Source organism: Lepisma saccharinum, chromosome 17 (assembly GCF_977018435.1).
Source record: "Lepisma saccharinum chromosome 17, izLepSacc3.1, whole genome shotgun sequence".
NCBI classification, from domain to species: Eukaryota; Metazoa; Arthropoda; class Insecta; order Zygentoma; family Lepismatidae; genus Lepisma; species Lepisma saccharinum.
Genome location: NC_139245.1, coordinates 9,573,633 through 9,592,029, shown reverse-complemented (window position 1 = coordinate 9,592,029; position 18,397 = coordinate 9,573,633). Strand labels below are relative to the sequence as shown.

General features: G+C 40.6%; 1 protein-coding gene and 1 non-coding gene across 2 annotated transcripts in view; one reads left to right on the top strand and one right to left on the bottom strand.

Moving 5' to 3' along the window:
* Window positions 1-18,397, top strand: part of LOC146001516 (uncharacterized) — a 179,375-nt gene that overhangs the window by 55,683 nt on the left and 105,295 nt on the right. The window lies entirely within an intron of this gene.
* Window positions 6,303-6,373, bottom strand: TRNAS-GGA (transfer RNA serine (anticodon GGA)). Its single transcript has one exon. It is a non-coding gene; the product is annotated as a tRNA-Ser (tRNA).

The following is an 18,397-nucleotide window of genomic DNA, read 5'->3' as shown; positions in this document are numbered from 1 at the left end:
TTATTAACTTCGTTTGTCATTTGGTCAGCTTGTATGTGCGACGGCGTGTTATGTTTTCAATTTAGAGCTTGGAAACCGAAGCCGATTAGTGTTAATTCTGGAAACCAGAACGAGCTGGGTGTAGAAATTGTCTTACTTAGATTCTTTAGGAAGTGGAATTACATCAATTGTGTCAGTCTCTATGTCCGTTCGAGGATGCCAGATGAACGGACACTCACAAACACCCATGCCCAGACTGGGGTTCGAACCCGGAACCCCTGGCGTCGTAGCGCGATGTGCTATCCACTCCGCCACGGGGACCGGCATTCTTGGGAAGTGGTTCATGCAGAGGCGTGGCGTGCATGTAACCGGTGTTACCGCAGGTAACAGCAAAATGTAAAGGAATTAAAAAGTTTCTTCTCAATAAAATAACATTGTTAAATACGTTAACAGACAACGTTGCAGTTGAGTGTATATTGCAGAGGACATTTTTTCTGCAGCCGACAAAGCGAAGAGACAGGCCGTTCCGCTACCCTCAAGAGGCAACAAGAGGAAAGGGCTTCCAGCAATGGAAGGGAACAGCAGGAAAAGACTTGGAAGCAAGTGTGCTAGAGGGTTATTCATATGCCTGTTTAGGGGCCCTTTTGCCGCTGCGGCATACCGGATCAGCAAGTGTTGTCACATTGGATTTCCAGAAAAGAGCTAAATCCCGCCTAAAACGGGGATACTATTTCTCTGAAGCAACAAGAGCTAGACTGCAAAGCCAAAGCTGGATTTAACTACAACTAAGACCGTTTAGTAATAGACGAAAAGATAAGTACTTCATGCGATTCGTGATTTGGACAAACCTTCCTCCAAGAAACTAAGTTGGCAACAGTAGAACGTACATCTGGACTTCCCTTCCACCGCTGGAGGAGGGGAATTCTGTCGTCTGCTCACCGCAGAAACGTCAAACTGGCCCCAGTGTGTGGTTCTTCTTCGCTTCCCCTTTCCACCTCTTGCAAAGAAACAGAGATGGTTGACAAGGCTCGACTACTATTCACTGGATTTTCGCGGTAACTCTCTCACGAGTGATAGTTCTCTCTAAGAGTGATTGTGGCTAAATATATCATTGAGCGGATTGCAAATAAAAAGAGAACAAAAATCCAGATCACAGGCATGTTTTTTTCTTTTGGGGGGGTTAGGGTGGAGATAATAACGTCTGATGGCCGGTAACACTTTTGAAAAAATCACGCCACGCCACTGGGTTCATGTCTTACAGGAGAATTGTCAAATGAAATTGCGTTGCGACGTGAAACTGTATTTGGTGTGGTGTCGCCTCTTTTTAATGACATTGTTCTGGCAGCAGGAAGGTTCCTTCTGGAGTGAACGAACTTGACTTGAAAGTGGAAAAAAAATACTTTTCCATGTCGTAAGCTTGCATCCATGCGTTGCCCGATATCCCACTTCCTCCTTGTCTCGCGTGCACCGGGCATGGAGGAGGGAAGGGATGTTCGTTCCCTGAAATCAAGCGGGCGAAGGAGGATTTTCGGACCGGCAGTTTTATGTTCCTTCCCTGACGCAGGATGTGCAGCGGAGTCGCGCCACATGTCCAGGTAAGCGGCTCACGTGACCAGCAGAAGGGGTTTGTTGCACGGTGGGTGCGGTCCGTCTCCTCAAGGGCAGAGACCTGACGCTGCGGCGTTGCCACGCTTAGCCTTTTCCCTTCTTCCTTCCTGTGATTGTTGTTTCCTCGGAGCGAAGACAGCGTTGCCACATAAAGGGAAATTCCATGAAAATACCGACATTTAGGGAAATTTGAAGACCTCGCGAGTCAGCACAGATTATCTTAGGTTCAAATTTCGTATCCATCTCCTTCTTATTTATATTTCTTTCAATATAAGCCTATCTCTCTATTTCGGTCTCCCCGATGGCGCTGTGGTAGCGTCGTCGCCTTGTAATCAAAGGGTCTCGGGTTCGATACCCGGTTGGGGCACCTAGCAGTTCGGATCCCACTTTAAACTGTAGGTCTAGTCCCGATTAACCGATAGATAATGCGTAACTTTTCTCCACCTTCTGTTAAGAGCAATGATAAGGATGAATGAAATTAACAATTGTACATTCATGTTTGAACCATCTGGCCCGTGTCATTAATCGATTATAATTTTTTCACATACTACTACCACCACCACCACTACTATTACTACAACTTATTATTATTATTATTATTATTACATTTCTTAAATGAAGGGAAAAAAGTGTCGGAAAAGGGAAAAAAAGTGTCGGAAAAGGGAAATTTTCGCCTTTGCCAAGGGAAGTTGTGCCCTCGAATTGTGGCAACACTGAGCGAAGAAGCAGCCCGTAGATCCTCACGTGGCTTCAGGTAAGGGTCGTTTCAGCCCAGAAAGATGCCATAAAAGAAGATTTTTACTGCAAACGCAATGTTCGAAGAGTTTCTCCTGTTCATTTACGATCCCACCATCAACTTGCACAATCTCTGCTTGAGGCTAGTGGCAGAAACGACCAAGCTGACTCAAGAAATCTCTATTGACACGGCTGTTACAAGCTGCATTTTACTTGTAAAGGGTTTGTAAATAGCCCAACACTTTTACCAAAACCGTAGCCCCTAGGAAGCATTTTAAGATGTGTGCCTTTACCCTTTAAATCTATAACTGTAAACCCTAAGTGTGAAGGAAAAGCTTTGTGAAAGACACCTGTCTCTCTGGCTAAACTCAATTCTGGCGTAAGGAATGGCAATTTCGAACATACCTGCGTCAAATTGACCAATGGCATTCTTTGAACACTGCAGCTTTCAACCCTATAGTACTTGAAACCCCATTGCTTTATAGAGTTACAGACCTCGTTTACTTTTGAAGGGTATCGAACATAATAGTGCCCAAGAATTAGGCACAATAACTTTCTTTTTTTATTCGAGAATTTGCCAATGAGGTTTACGTCCACCAGCTTTTCTCTAGAAATTTCACTACGGAAACAATTTTTAATTTACATGAAAGTTAAGGTTGGTAGACTCTCTGGGACAATAATTAAATACCCTTTTCTGTGCTTATTTATTTTATACAGAACTAAGTCTTTGTTATGTCTTAATCTTCATGACATTAACAGAAATACACATGTCAAGAGTGGAACTTCATATTAGATATAACCGAAGTGGATTAACATTTTAATACACAAGACAAACATAAACTAAGTCCATACTAGTTGCTATGCACAGACTATTACAGTTGGCCATAGCTGCCTGTTCACCATGCATAATAACAGGCTTTGTGTATAATGGTCTCGGAGCTCCAATCGAATGCACATTTAGCCCTATTCGAAGCACATGATTTTGTTTCCACAATGATCTTTCATTTCATGATCACCGACTTCATGCAATCCCGTGAAATTGCTCGATTTTAGAATATGCTTATGGTGGTAATGAAGTACAAGGTGGCGCAAAGGTTATCTGATTTTCTTAGCCTATAGCTTGTTGTTTTTTTTTAAAGATAACATCCAATAAATGACCACCATTCGAATTGATGCAAATTTGGGCTCTTTTTATTGCGTTTTCCATGGTGTTTGAAATCTGCGGGAAAATGTTTTCAGTTTCATGCTGAATATTGTCCTTTAGTTGCTGTAACGTCTCTGGCTTATTCACATGAATCAATGGCTTCAAATATCCCCAAAGGAAAAAAATCTGGAGCGTTCGAATCGGGAGACCTGGCCGGCCATGGCAAATCACCAAAACGGAAAAACGCAAATCACCGGAAAGGTGTCACGCAAAATTGTCACAATTTTTCCACGTTCTTCTGGGGTATACTTATTCATCTTCGCACACAATAAACTTCGTGAGTATCTTATATTTAACTGACAAAACATTACTGATATAAACAACAAGATGTCAAAATAAAGGTAAGTTCAAATAGGATGATGACTTTTGAACGTAGTTGTCTTTCGTTGTGGGTCGAAACTAGTAACCCACGTAGTTACAAAACACTCATTCGCTTGCTCTTAAAACCCACAAAACGCATCTGGGTTGAATTTGATTGTAAAATCAATTACAATTATCATTCGACCATTAAATATATCAACGAACGTTTGTCAGTTTATTTCCATCTTATGAGATTTCAACAGGGGATTCGAAAGTAACATGTTCTTGGCGCAATGGCCTTTGGGTAAAAGTGTATGCACAGTTTTCTGCTGTAACACAGCGTGCTTTCTAATATATAAATATCAATTATATTTATCTGCCGAGGGTATTACACCCCGATAATTATAATGTTGCAAGCTAACAAGGCTCTGGCACTTTGTCTCTGAAGGCTGCTGTGCTCATGTAGATGAAATGAGACATCCAGTCAGCGATGTTGCATAATCTCATTCAGCTCCTGCTTCGAAAACATTATTATATTACTTGTAATCAGATGCCTTGTTGGTTGAGTGGTGGTTAACTGAAGTGGTCAGTCAGATCAAGACCTCGCCACCGAGGCACACACACACACACACACATCAATCAATTGGGCACTATCTTTTTATAATAGTATAACAATTGAGTACATTTAGAGGAAAATGCGTTTCAAGTTGTGATGCACGGGGCCAATTCAACCAAAAACTTTGGAAATCACGCAGGAAACTTTCCGATCTACCCTTACCACGTTTTTGTGGAGTTCGCACTGTGCCTGACAACTTGAAACGCATTTCCTTTACAAGGTACGTTTGTTGAGTTCACCCTTCGTATCCGTAACGCCTCAATTGTATAATACAATGTAAAATTAACAAAATAAATTATATCTTTGAGTTCTTAAATAGTGGACTAGTGTTGTAAAAGTACAATATTATACAGTGTATACACAATCTAAATTTAGTTTATAAAATTATTTAGCAAATTTTTCGCCTTACTTTTTAAAGACCCGAGTATGAATCTTTTTTTATATATATCTGATCATCATTCATTCTTATCGCGTAAACAGACAGAAAAGAAACAAATATTTTTTTAAAAAATGGATTGCGACTTGGAATGGTACTTCCAAAAATATTGTACGTCGATTTTCTGCATCCGTAAGCAAAACGATGAAGTACACTCACAAAGACATCCATGCCCCAACAGGACGGAGCTCAAACTTGGAACTTTGCTGGCGAGATTTGTAGAAGTTCCAAACTTCCAAACTGTGGAAGTTCGATCTACTCCGGATGGCCGAAACCCAAGGTGCACGGGATGACTCTTGAGTAGCGTCCTCATCAAGACCTTCCGATTCCCGAGAGTACGGAGGAAGCAACTTCCGGAAGACAAAGCAGGTAAAGTAGTGAAGGGAAAAGCTCCCCCCTCCTCCTCGCCAAAAGATGTTGTTCGTCGTAAACCCGGGCGACAATTGTTTTGCGACGTCATGCATGCGAAAAAAGGTTCTTCTGCTCCTGACATGCCGTGCGGGTCGAGTGTCTTCTTCCGGATGACTCCAGTGTCTGCGTGAGAAAAAGAACTCATTGTTTCATAATTCAGCCCCGTTTCACCAGAACATAAAAAAATCATCTTTCCCATTACCGAGGACATATTCACAAAGTAAACTCCTTTATAAGCGTTAAGGTGGTGTGTGTTTCGTATGTTATGCACACGTTATATCACCTGCGTTAACACGGAAAGCGTGGCACCAGCTCTCAACGAGGAACATTGCATTTGCAAAGACTTTTGGCTTGGCTATTAGAAATGCGTCGTTGTCACAAAAGTGAGCAGGAAAACAAAGTATTAAAAATATAAATTAGTTTTAGTAACTAACTATCTTGCCTTCCTTTTGTTTACCGAGCCCATTGTGCCAGGTAAGCACGCTGAAACCGGGCCAATTTTTAGCAAAATCCAGAGTTTCATTTAGATGGCTGTAGATCGGAGGCTAATTGCCCTAGACGGACTAAACTAGACGCGGAATGAACCATAGATTCGGACTATATAAAATTTATGCACATTGACTGTATATATATGGATGCAGGGGGGGGGGAGGAACCGGAACATTCCAAAATTTCTAAAAAAAAATGCCCCTTCCCTCCTCCGGCCCTGAACAACAAAGTACAGGACATTGTCAAAATACACATGGAAATGATCGCTGGCATGTCTGGAAGAAGAAAATAATTGCACTATTATGATATGAACAATACAACACGAATTGTATCCCCAAAACGATATGTTTGTACGCCACTGAGCCATTCAGCGTAATGCGCAGTTACCTTGAAACGACTGTAGGTCCGAAGCTAATTGCCCTAAATGGACGAATCAAGTACCGTTATACGCGGAATAAACCATAGAATCGGATTAAATTAGGCACACACAGGAGATGACTATGTACATTTTCAGCAAAAAATGCAGGCTCGACCAGGACTCGAACCCGGGTCTCTGGCAATCCGTGCCATTGCTCTACCACTGAGCTACCGAGCCGGCCTGGCTTCCCCTGCATTTTCGCTGGCGCAGTGGTAGAGCAATGGCACGGATTGCCAGAGACCCGGGTTCGACTCCTGGTCGAGCCTGCAATTTTCGCTGAAAATCTACATAGAATCGGACTATATAAAATTTATGCACATTGAGTTTATAATATGGATGCAGGGAGGGGGGACCAGAAAATTTCTAAATTTCTGAAGAAAAATGCCCCTTTCCCCCTCCGCCCCTTTGCCCAACAAAGATCGGAATTTTTGTTCCACTATAATAGTGCCAATATTAGTGCAGTTGAACCTCAATTGGAAAATAGGTTGCTGCGATCATTTCCATGTGTATGTTGACAATGTCCTGTACTTTGTTGTTAGGGGGAAAACTGATCTTTCGGAACTTTCTTTGAAGTAAGGTGCGCATGAAATCAGGACGACAACTTTAGATGTAGCCGCCTGTTCAGGAGTTTTGTATAGGAGAGGGGTGTATTATGTCTTCTATTCTATGGGAAGTCAGCTCCAAAGGACTGCCTATGACCTTGCTGCAGCGTTTTAGTTAATGTTAGTTAATGCAAAATGTTACTAATTACTGCATTACTATGTTACCATTCTTACCAACCCTTTCCTGACGGTTTCCAAATGTTTCGTTTCTTTACAGAGGAGAATTTACCAAAGTTCTAGATCGCATTTAGTTATACACGCAAGAAACTACATTATCATCCCACTCTTCCCTGTTCCCAGTTTGAATATTGTAAAGGATGTCCCAATAAGAGCGACGGATTTAATATGCTTAAGAAAATACTGTATATTTACAAAATAACATTTTTCTTTACATCATTACAACGGGTAAATGTTCCGATTTAAGAATGAAAGATGACAGCCGGCATATGTTTCCCGACTCCTCAAATTTTTTTGATCAACTTGCGAAATGTACTCTCTCACTAGGCGCACTTTCACGTCCACGGATTGCACGAAGCTTCCTAACACTCTCTGCATAACACTCGCCATTCTTGTAATGATTATCTCTATCAAAACTCGTTATTCCTTTGTTTAACTCTCCATGTCAACTAAGCTGCAACAATCACTGATAAAGGAACTTGTAAGAACAGTGTTACCAACTCAACCACAAGACATAATGCGAAAATCAAACTTGGCATTCTTAAATCGGAACATTTACCCGTTGTAATGATGTAAAAAAATTTGTGATTTTGTAAATATACAGTATTTTCTTAAGCATATTAAATCCGTCGCTCTTATTGGAACACCCTATACATTCAATTACCTATGTTGTACACGAAATAGTTGCTTCGTTTCATAGCGTGTTCACAGCATTTATCGTTTGCTGCTAACACTGTGCTTCGACCTAGTATACTTGAGGATTCTGTACAAGGAGCCTACTGTCGAAACTTACGGAACACACGGACAGCTGATTGCAATGTCAGTGCCAGATTCCACAGACACCAAAGGCAGCTTCCGTTTTGCACACTTCTGTTACTTGATTTACTATTGGTCTGAATGCCATTGACACCCATTACCGCAGCTCCGCTAAATCATTCCTGCTTTGGCGAAACGAGGCTCACAATACGTGATAGTCAGTCGGTCGTACGGGGTCTCTAGTGGAGCTGAATCTTCTGCTTTGAGAGTTCTGTGTTGGAAGAACTGGTTTGGGGTCAGCGAGTGTCGGTGGAACCTGTCCGGCTGCTCGCTACGTGTCCTGCAATCGAATGGAGTCATTCTGGTAGACGACGAGAGATGCTGCCTCGCCTTACTTTTTAGGAACATCTCCAGCTTAGCTATTGCAGGAGCTTGAGGTTTTCGATTATGTGGATCATTCATGGCTAGAGTGCGCGTCAAATCTCCTGCATATGGCGATAGCCAATAGCAGCTCACTGCAGCGGTGCCATGTCGATATCTCACACGGAAAAGAGACAGCGTGGTGAAGCAGGTTCTGAACTAGGCAACGCCGCACGTCTGTGATTTGCTGGTGCTGTTCAGCCGTTCAAGGCCATATGCAGGAGAATTGACGCGCACTTCTAGTCTCCGTTTACTGAATAGCGGCCATATTGGTTATTTAGGACTGTAGGAAATACAGTTGACTGATTTATACGTAACTAAGTAATTTTGTTTTATACGTAAATTATTGTAGGTCCCGGCAAAATATAATTTAAAAACGTGTTAACTAAACCCTATTTATACGTAACCAAGCTACACCAATGTCACAGAAGTGACGGTTTTCAGTTGCTACTGGTCGGCCATAGAGAACAGAAAGAGGAAAATTTACACGCTTGACCAGAAAGTAAAATTTATACAGGAAGTGGATGCTAATCTACCATCAAATTAAACTGAAATAGCTGCAGATTTAGGCATTGCTCATACCTAGGGAGACAAATTTATGGTAAATAAAAACTGAGGAGAGCGGTAAATAAAATGTTAGATCAGCGGTATATAACAGCATTGGAAAAAAAATGGCATACACTTTTTCATTATGAGAGGAAACAACATACAAAAGAGCTATTAATTGATAAAGTACTTCATTTTTATATACACAAGTAATTAGCTATCCAACCAAAAAGAAAACATCAACACAAAATCACTTCATTTCTAAATTGCATATCTCAAGTGATTTATTCATTATATGCCTTTAAAGGATATCCTTGCTGTCCAACAAATAAAATAATCACTACTGCACATACACAAACATGTTGAAAATCACATGATGATAAACAAAATTCATTCATGAATGAACACAAATTACACCATTGTTTCCCTTGATGTGCGGGAACATACTAATCTTATCGCTGCTACAGCTAGCAAGTTCAATGAAACTGGAAGTTGAGTAGACATTCGGGGGAAGAAAGGAATGCAGCTCAGTTTTCGAACTGAGATTATGTGCATGGGGAATCCCAATTTGCAGCGTCTGCCTGATGTGATCGAAGATAAAACGTTCTTCAGCTGCAAGTGGTAGGAAACTTTAGGCAAACAAATCGTTACAAATCGACAGTTTGCGCGCTAAACCTCGATTGCCGGTTTTTGCGTGTTTTCTACTTAATTTGATGATATTTCGCGAAAAAGCGTCCATTTCGTGGAAAAGCACACATTTCGCATTACTTCGCGAATAAAACTCATGCATATTTCATCATTTGGGGTTACGTGCAGAAGGTTGAAAATTGCATCTTTTTTTCACATTTCGCGATTTCGCGCATCGCGAAAATTCAATGTTCCTACTCATACCATACTTTGCACAGTCATTAGTAAAAGAAATGTTATTATAGACGATTTTTAAAAATTGGGTAGTAAAACTATAAAACTAAAGCGTCTACTGCAGTATCTCAGTATGAAAGTGCTCGCTAATAAAGTGACAATTGTAGTGTATTTAAGTATCAAACTTTAAGAATCCTTAATGTACCACTTTATGACAATTAACCTGTATTACGTATATCTCGTTCCTCAAAATAGATACAATTACAGTTTTTTTTTTATAATGATATGGCATGGTATCTAAATCTGATTTGTAATTAATTATCTGTTATACGTATTACTTTCTCTTTAGTTTGGCATACGTATAACTCAGGTTCAACTGTGTTTTCACTGTGTCTTCATCAATCGCTTACTGCTGTAACCTCCCAACTGAACTAGATCTGATTGCACCATTTCAAGTTATTATTTATTATGGTGTTTCCGGTATCAATCGTACACACCAGAGCACGATATCTTAATGCTATAAACCAGGAGCGTATATTCTAGGCTAGCTAGGCTATCTGCGATGCCTGAAGTCTAGAGAATAAAATTCAGGTGAAAAATCAATCAGAGATTGTAAATATTATTATTCATATCAGTGAGATGATGATGCTGATTCTGGAGTTGGCAACCTGATTTCTTGTGAGTTGGCAACCTGATTTCTTGTGAGTTGGCAACCTGATTTCTTGTGAGTTGGCAACCTGATTTCTTGTGAGTTGGCAACCTGATTTCTTGTGAGTTGGCAACCTGATTTCTTAGGAGTTGGTAAATTTATTTCTATTCATAGCCTAGGACCACGTGACATAGTGAGATCTTGAACCCAATATACGCCACTGCTATAAACTGATTAGCAGGTTTTCATATCTACATATTGGGTATGATTGCCTTTTGTAGCTTCCTTTAATTTCAGAGTAGTATACGCTTTTATGGGCAAAATAATAGTGTTTCTTCTCTCTACATCTCCATTAACTTCTCAGCCACGTATATACTGTGTATGTGTGCGTGTTAGAAATAAATGGGTATCTCATTTTCTGCTTGTTACTGAACAGAACACACACACACACACACACAAAGAAAATTTGAGGATTTGGCGGTAATTGTGCGACATATACGACGACTGAGTTGTTGGGACTGGACCTACAGTTTAGTGGGACCCGAACCACAGGGTATCGAACCCGGCAACCCCTTGATTACAAGGCAGCGGTTTGACCACTAAGCCACCATGGAGGCCTGACATACACAACGAATCTGTAATATTAAAAAGGTATGTGGAGCATTAGGTTATCTCTTAAACAAGTATCTAGTCGTGTTAAAAGTTCTTTTATACTGTTGAAATGCATCCAAAAATTCTACAGTAAGGCGTATTGAATTTTTCCTTCATCGTTTCACTAACTGCTGGTATTGTATATGCGATTCCATATTTTGTAACCAACAAGCAGTGATAAAGAACACATGATTAGAGATATCTGGTCATCACGCATGATTTGCATGCGTTGTGTGTACTTACATAAAAATGATGTGTCAGCAAGGCACATGTGAAATGATTTCCTATATCTCTAGGATGACCCTTTTGCCATTTGCTCATCAACTCGTCATGTTTCGGGTAATGATGTATCCCTAAACGGACATACACACATCGTTGCACCATATAAAACAGGAAATGTCAGTTATTAATAATCTTCAATGGTATTATAAATACGATCCAAACATCCTGCAAGAGACAGATAAAACGCAAATTGTTTCACAGTGACAGTTGATCTTTTCCATTTCGCAAGTGAGCTTATGATTTCTATTCGACTAACAATGCACTACATTTTTACTATCTTTTCACTTAACCGTCAATTTATTATACCGAAACTGGACCAATACGGACATATAACCTTCATCATTTCCCCACCCCCTTCCTATGGACATTCTATTGGATGTTTCGTCATGATGCTGGAAAATATTTAACATACCTTGTGCAGAAAGTTGGAATTAAAGCCCCTATCACACGGAACTAGATTTCTAGTAGGAATGCCCTAGTTGGCGCTGAACTAACTTTCTAGGTAGCAATCATGCCGCCTGGCTGACTGCTTGACTGGTTTGGAGGAATAGGACATGTTCTAATTGCTACTTGCTTTCCTCGACTGGATTCTGTGGAACAGCCAATCAGAGCAAAGTTTCGCCATGTGAAGATAATCTGTGAGTGTGCAAAGGGGCGCTTTTGTCTGTGGTTTCCGAGTGTTACTCCAGCAATGTATAACGTATACAACATGAAAGGAGCGTTGAGTTACACCATCTATGCTGAGTGCACGGTGTTTACATTTGAAACAACTAAAATATTCTTCCATACGTGTACAATAAACGTTGTAAAGTATGTCTTTAAGCAGCGCCATTGTTTTGTACCTAATAACGTTTTATACCAAACGTTATTCCTCTCGGTTGAATAGTTATCGGCTTTTAAAAATGTGAAGTGATACATTGTTTACATCTCACGCGGCCGCCATTAAAACTTCCCTCGTATGGGAACAAAAGTCTATCGACAAGTACGCTCATAAGCATCGTGTGAGGCGAAAACTAGCAAATTGGTAGCCAGTCCAACGCCAACTAGGGCATACCTACTGCAAATCCAGTTCCGTGTGATGTGGGCTTAATAGTCTTCCCCAATATCACTGGACGGGGTATGGATGCTACAGGTTGGTCTGTCTGCCCGTCTGAACCTTGCTGGTGGCTCCAGGAACGATTATGACCCAAAGGCTTCACATTAGCTGGGATGTCAAGTTGAAAAAAAGAAACAAGAAAAACCGAGGCGCCAAACAAAACCACGGCGTGGTTTCATGCCATTTATGTTAGCTCGACGTACCTCCTGCGGTGTCTATTGTCTCCCGAGGTAAGGGTCAAAAATACATCATCTCACTCCTTTTGTTCGTGTTCAGAGCATTGTCAGGCCCACCATAAGAATTTTTGTGCACATTGAAGTGGTCGTTTTGTCGGGGTCTTCTGATCTAGCATTGCTCTTTCTGCACTTGGAGGAATCTGAGTGTGCTTTCTAGCCTAGTACGGTATTTCAGAATATCCAGTAGGGGAAGATTCCACGAGACTGTTTCAAAACATATGGGGAGTGTATATAAAACGTTCTTCCTCTCCCACTTAAAATACCACTCTTGGTATCGAAACAACAAATCCTCAGTCCAATAGCAGTGTTGGTTGGTAATGTGACCATGGAGTGACCGTGGAGTGCAAGGCACGACGAAGTCACTGTAGAAAGATTCAAATATTATTATGTAGTGCGTACAGCCTATGGCTCGCACATAAATGGAAATTAATCTAATCTAATTCTTTCTAATAGTTCCTAGGCCTCCCTATGGTGCAGTGGTAGCGTCGTTGCCGTATAGTCAAGAGGTCCCGGTTCGATACCCGGTGGAGACACATAGTGGTTCGGAACCCACTTTAAACTGTAGGTCCAGTCCAGATTAGCCTTACTGTGCATAAAGTGGACTTACACCAAATCAATCAATCAATCTAATAGTTCCTTCACGTAATTCTTCATGCGTTCTAGAAAAGTCAGTAGATAAGTAAAATAACAAACGTTCTGTTTTTGTCTGGAAACCAAAAACAATCAGGGTACCTATAGCTATTAATCAAAATTAATGTAATCTTAAATACCAGTGTGAACGATATGAAAAATGTAAATTGTAAAGCAAACAAAAAATTAAATTAGTACACAATAGACTGGGGAACCGAAATTCTGAGGGAATGACGTCTTGGTTTATTGTTTAAAGGCAACATTACATAAGCGCATACCCCCTTCAGGGGGTTTCCCCCCACAACTCTTTATCGCGTTGCAGTTATTTTATTAAACTTAGGATTCAGCGACGATTGGTTAAAAATGAGATAATATCCAATCTCAGAATTGACCCCCGCTTTGCTTTAATTAATGTGATGTTACACATATTATTCCACTCGTTGGCAACTCACAGCGATGGATGAACTTCATAGAAGGAATGAAGTATCTGTGGTGGGGGGATGAAACTTCCATGACACATGGTGCGTGACCTTGGTATACGTATTTGGTAACTTTGTAGTACTTCGTAACATTTGCTGCATATGTGCTTTGAAAGCTATGCATGTCTATCGAGATAGGGTAAATGACTTGTGTTTGCCCGTGGCTAATAGGTTGTCAAAAAACATGGAAGAGTAGAAAGATACTGGACATTGTATTATAATTGCATTATAATATTGCTATTATGGCCTGTTGTAAGCTTGTTAGTGTATAGCATAATTGTCGGCATGTATGCCCGTCGTACACACCGACGATGTACAGAAGGAACTTGCCTTTGAATAATGATTGGGAACGTCTACATTCCTATTGTAGAGTAAACACAGCATGCATCCCAACGAATCATCTTGCAATCTAGTAACTGTGTAATCTTGGGACACGAATCCACTTCAGACATTTCAGTTGATGCCATGAATGTGTATGTCCTTTTGGTTCAGCGGTTAAGATTGTAAAGGCAACTGCTTCCTCCTAGATGCTCGGTTAATTCTCCAGGAAGGTATTTTATCGAGACACTGCCCTGTATGAACTCTTTGTATCTAAGGATAGCTTGTCCTTCACGAGTAAATAAATGAGCGTCACCCATAGAGCGATGAGGGCGTGAAGAAAGCATGACATTGGCTTTGTCACCAGCGCAGGCGTTCCCATAACACATAACAGTACCAGCATCGAGAAGAAAGTCGTTTATATCTTGGCCCTGACTGAACGCACGTGTATCCCGCATAATGGAAGTACAAGAAATCATTTCACGACAACAGAATATCCTCATGGCTGCGCCGAAACAGTGGAAGGTGCGGCCAGGGGGGGGCAACCAGCTCCAAAAGACGCCGATGAGCTCATTTGGGAAGTAACCTTTCGGGTGCAGGCGTCGACGAAAGAGACGTTCACCTCCTGCAACCAGCGTTGCTAACCCCTCAGCTACGAAAAGTGCTGTTCGAACTGTGGAATTATGCTAGAACGCCACCCAATTGTGCTAGGGCAGTATTATTATTATTATTATTATTATTATTATTATTATTAACAATGGAGGGCAAAGGCTAAATGGGATTTCTCGACCTTGAGTCAAAAACCCTGATGGAACTGATATGCAACCTATATCCAAACACCATACGTTTGGTGCAGTGAATTTCGGTGAAGTCCGGAGGGCTCATTTAGTCAAATCCACTCTCCTCACCTCCTCGTTGGGGCCCCCTGGGATCTTTCAAGATGCGAAAGAGAGAGTGGTGTGCGGAAAGCAACGGGAAGCTACCGCATATATCTTTTCCCTAGAAAAACTGCAAACATGATGAGTCATTCCAAGGCAAAATATTCCGGACGTAAACTAGCCCCCCATTCGGATGTCCGGGAGGGGGATGTCTGGGAAGGACACGTTATGACAAAGGACACTGATGGGGAAAAGAGAAGCAAACAGAAGGTAAGATTAAGGATTGGAACGTGGAATGTCAGAACCCTGTTACAGTCGGGAAAGCTAGAAAACTTAAAGGCAGAAATGAGAAGAAACAAAGTAGATGTTATGGGAATATCAGAAGTGAGGTGGGAACAAAATGGTGAAATAGTGAGTGATGAGTTCAAGATGTTTTATTCTGGAGGTGATCAACAAGGAAACCGTGGTGTGGGAATAGTGCTAGGACCACGTGTGAAACATAAAGTTATAGCAGTGCGTTATGTGGATGACAGGATTATAATGGTGAAACTTCAAGGAAAGAAGAAAGACTTAGTGTTAATTCAAGTGTATATGCCACATAGTGGGTTGTCAGAAGAAGAAGTGGAAGAAAACTATGAGAAGATAGAGGAATTGATGGAAAAAGAGAGAAAGGGTTCGTGCATTATCGTATTGGGTGATTGGAATGCTGTAGTAGGAGAAAGGCAGGATGGAAGTACAGTAGGAAGATATGGATTAGGCGAGAGAAATGAGAGAGGGGAAAGCCTGGTAAATTTCTGTAAAAGAAACTCCCTAATTGTTGGAAACACACTGTTCCAGCAACATAAGAGAAGGAGGTACACCTGGATATGTCCAAGAGATTGTAAAATATACCAGATAGATTACATACTGGTACAAGAAAGATTTCGAAATTGTTTGAAAAATGCGAAGACATTGCCAGGAGCTGACATTAATTCAGACCACATCTTGCTAATAGGAGAAATCAATCTTACATTGAAGAAGATAACCCAAAACCAGGTGAGCAAGAAACCCCACTTAGAGAAGCTAAGGGAAGAAGACGAAAGACAAAAATTTGCAGAACATTTCCAAGGAAACTATAATAAGTTTAAAGCTAGTTGTAACAATAAGGATGAGATGTGGGATAGAATAAAAAGCTGCTTACAGAAGGCAGTGGATGAAACAATAGGCTACAGGGAAAGGAAAAGTGCAAAGAAACCATGGATTACTGAAAGTATGCTGGAAAAAATGGAGGAACGGAGAAAATGGAAGAATGTAAATACAGAAGAGGGAAGACATAATTACAAGATACTGAATAACCAGCTAAGAAGAGAAACTGACAGGGCAAAAGAACAATGGATGAAACAAAAATGTGAAGAAATTGAAGAACTGGAAAAAAGAGGAAGGTATGACTTGATGTATCGTGAAGTAAATTGCTCGGGCTTCCAAAAGAAGAAATGGAAAACAATGTGGATGATAGAAGACGAGGAAGGATGTGAAATCACAGACAAAAAAGGAATATCGAATGTGTGGGGAAAGTACGTTGAAGAGCTCTACCAGAAAGAGAATCGCCCAGACAGTCTGAATGTAGAAAATGAAGACGACGTGCCTGACGATGAGAAAGGATACTATATCCTGAATGAAGAATTTGAGCAAGCACTCAAAGAAATGAGGAATGGGAAAGCAACGGGCACTGATGAAATTCCTGTTGAACTTATCAAATGCCTGGGAGATGGAAAAAGAGAAATACTGCACTTATGCAATGAAATCTATGAGAAAGGGGATTGGCCACAAGATTTCACGGAGACTGTTTTGGTACCTCTGCAGAAGAAAAGCAATGCCAGAAAATGTTCTGAGTACAGGACAATCAGCTTGATATCTCACTCGGCAAAAATTCTTCTAAGAATTCTGAACAGACGCCTATACTCGAAGGTCAGTGGCGAGTTAGAGGAAGAACAGTTTGGTTTCAGGAAAGGAAGAGGTACAAGGGATGCAATTGGTTTACTGAGGACCATTGGGGAAAGATATTTAGAGAAAGGAAAGGAGGTGTTTGTAGTATTTGTAGACCTGGAGAAAGCCTTTGATAGAGTGAATTGGGTTAAACTTTTAGAAATTCTGAAGAAAATTGGTGTAGATTGGAAAGAGAGAAGACTTCTAAGCAACTTATACATGAATCAACGAGTTAAAGTGAAAACAGGAGACGAAATGACAGAAGGCTGTGAAATTGGAAGAGGAGTACGACAAGGATGCTGCCTATCGCCTACTTTGTTTAATATTTATTTAGAAGATATAGTGAAAACTTGTTTCCAGGGCACAGGAGGTGTCAAATTAGGAGGAAGAAGAATAAACTGCATAAGATTTGCTGATGACATGGCATTATTCGCTGAGGATGAAATAACCATAAATAGTATGTTAGAAGAGTTAAACAGCAGCTGTGAGCAGTATGGGATGAAGATTAATGTAAAGAAGACAAAGGCAATGGTTATAGGACGGAAACCAAGGAATATTAATGAGCAAACAGTGAAAGAATCCAGCAAGTGGATAGCTTCAAGTACCTCGGATGCACTATAAGCAGTGACATGAGCTGCAACCAAGAAGTGAAAATGAGAATCGCAATAGCAAAAGAAGCTTTCAATAGAAGAAAAAATGTTTTTTGTGGACCCATGGACATAGGTCTAAGGAAGAGATTAGTGAAATGTTTTGTGTGGAGTGTAGCACTATATGGTGCAGAAACCTGGACGTTGAGAAGAAATGAAGAGAAACGACTCGAAGCTTTTGAAATGTGGACATGGCGAAAAATGGAGCGTGTAAAATGGACGGACAAGGTAAGAAACGAAGCCGTACTGAAAAGAGTTGGTGAAAAAAGATCTATACTGGAGACCATCAAGAAGAGGAAAAGAAACTGGTTAGGACACTGTCTAAGAAGGAACTGCCTGCTAAGAGATGCCTTGGAGGGAATGGTTGAAGGAAGAAAAGTCCGTGGAAGAAAGAGATATCAGCTTATGGATGATATTAAATTAACTGGGTCGTATGCTATTACGAAGCGTAAGGCAGAGAACAGGGAAAGCTGGAGATTGCAGTGAAAAACCTGCCAATTAGGCAGAAAACAATGAATGAATGAATATTAACAATATATTTAATTACTATTTTCAGATGTTATATTGTATCCCACCCTAGGATCTATTTATTTTAAGTAGTTTTTTTTGCCTAAGGGTCTCTGGGAGTGAGTACGACAATGAGGATGAATGAAGAACTAATGAAATGGTCTATGGATTATACAGTTACTTCTTTTGCTATTAGTACTCATTTTTCGAAATTGTTCAAAATATATTTATAAAAAATAATAAAGCAGGTAAAAATATTCATAGATACACTCAAACACACGCTCAAAAATACACTGAAAGACGCACGCACAAAAAATTAAAATCATACACACGAACAACGCTTTTTTCGCTGCAGGAGACGGCTTCCGAAATGGTAAGCTACCGACCGAACCAAACCGAACACAAGCTGAAGACAAAGATGGTCAAAATTTGCCGACAAAGGAGGGTGGCACATGAGCTTTATTTGTCAATCTAACTTTCTACTAAACATCCCTTGCGAAT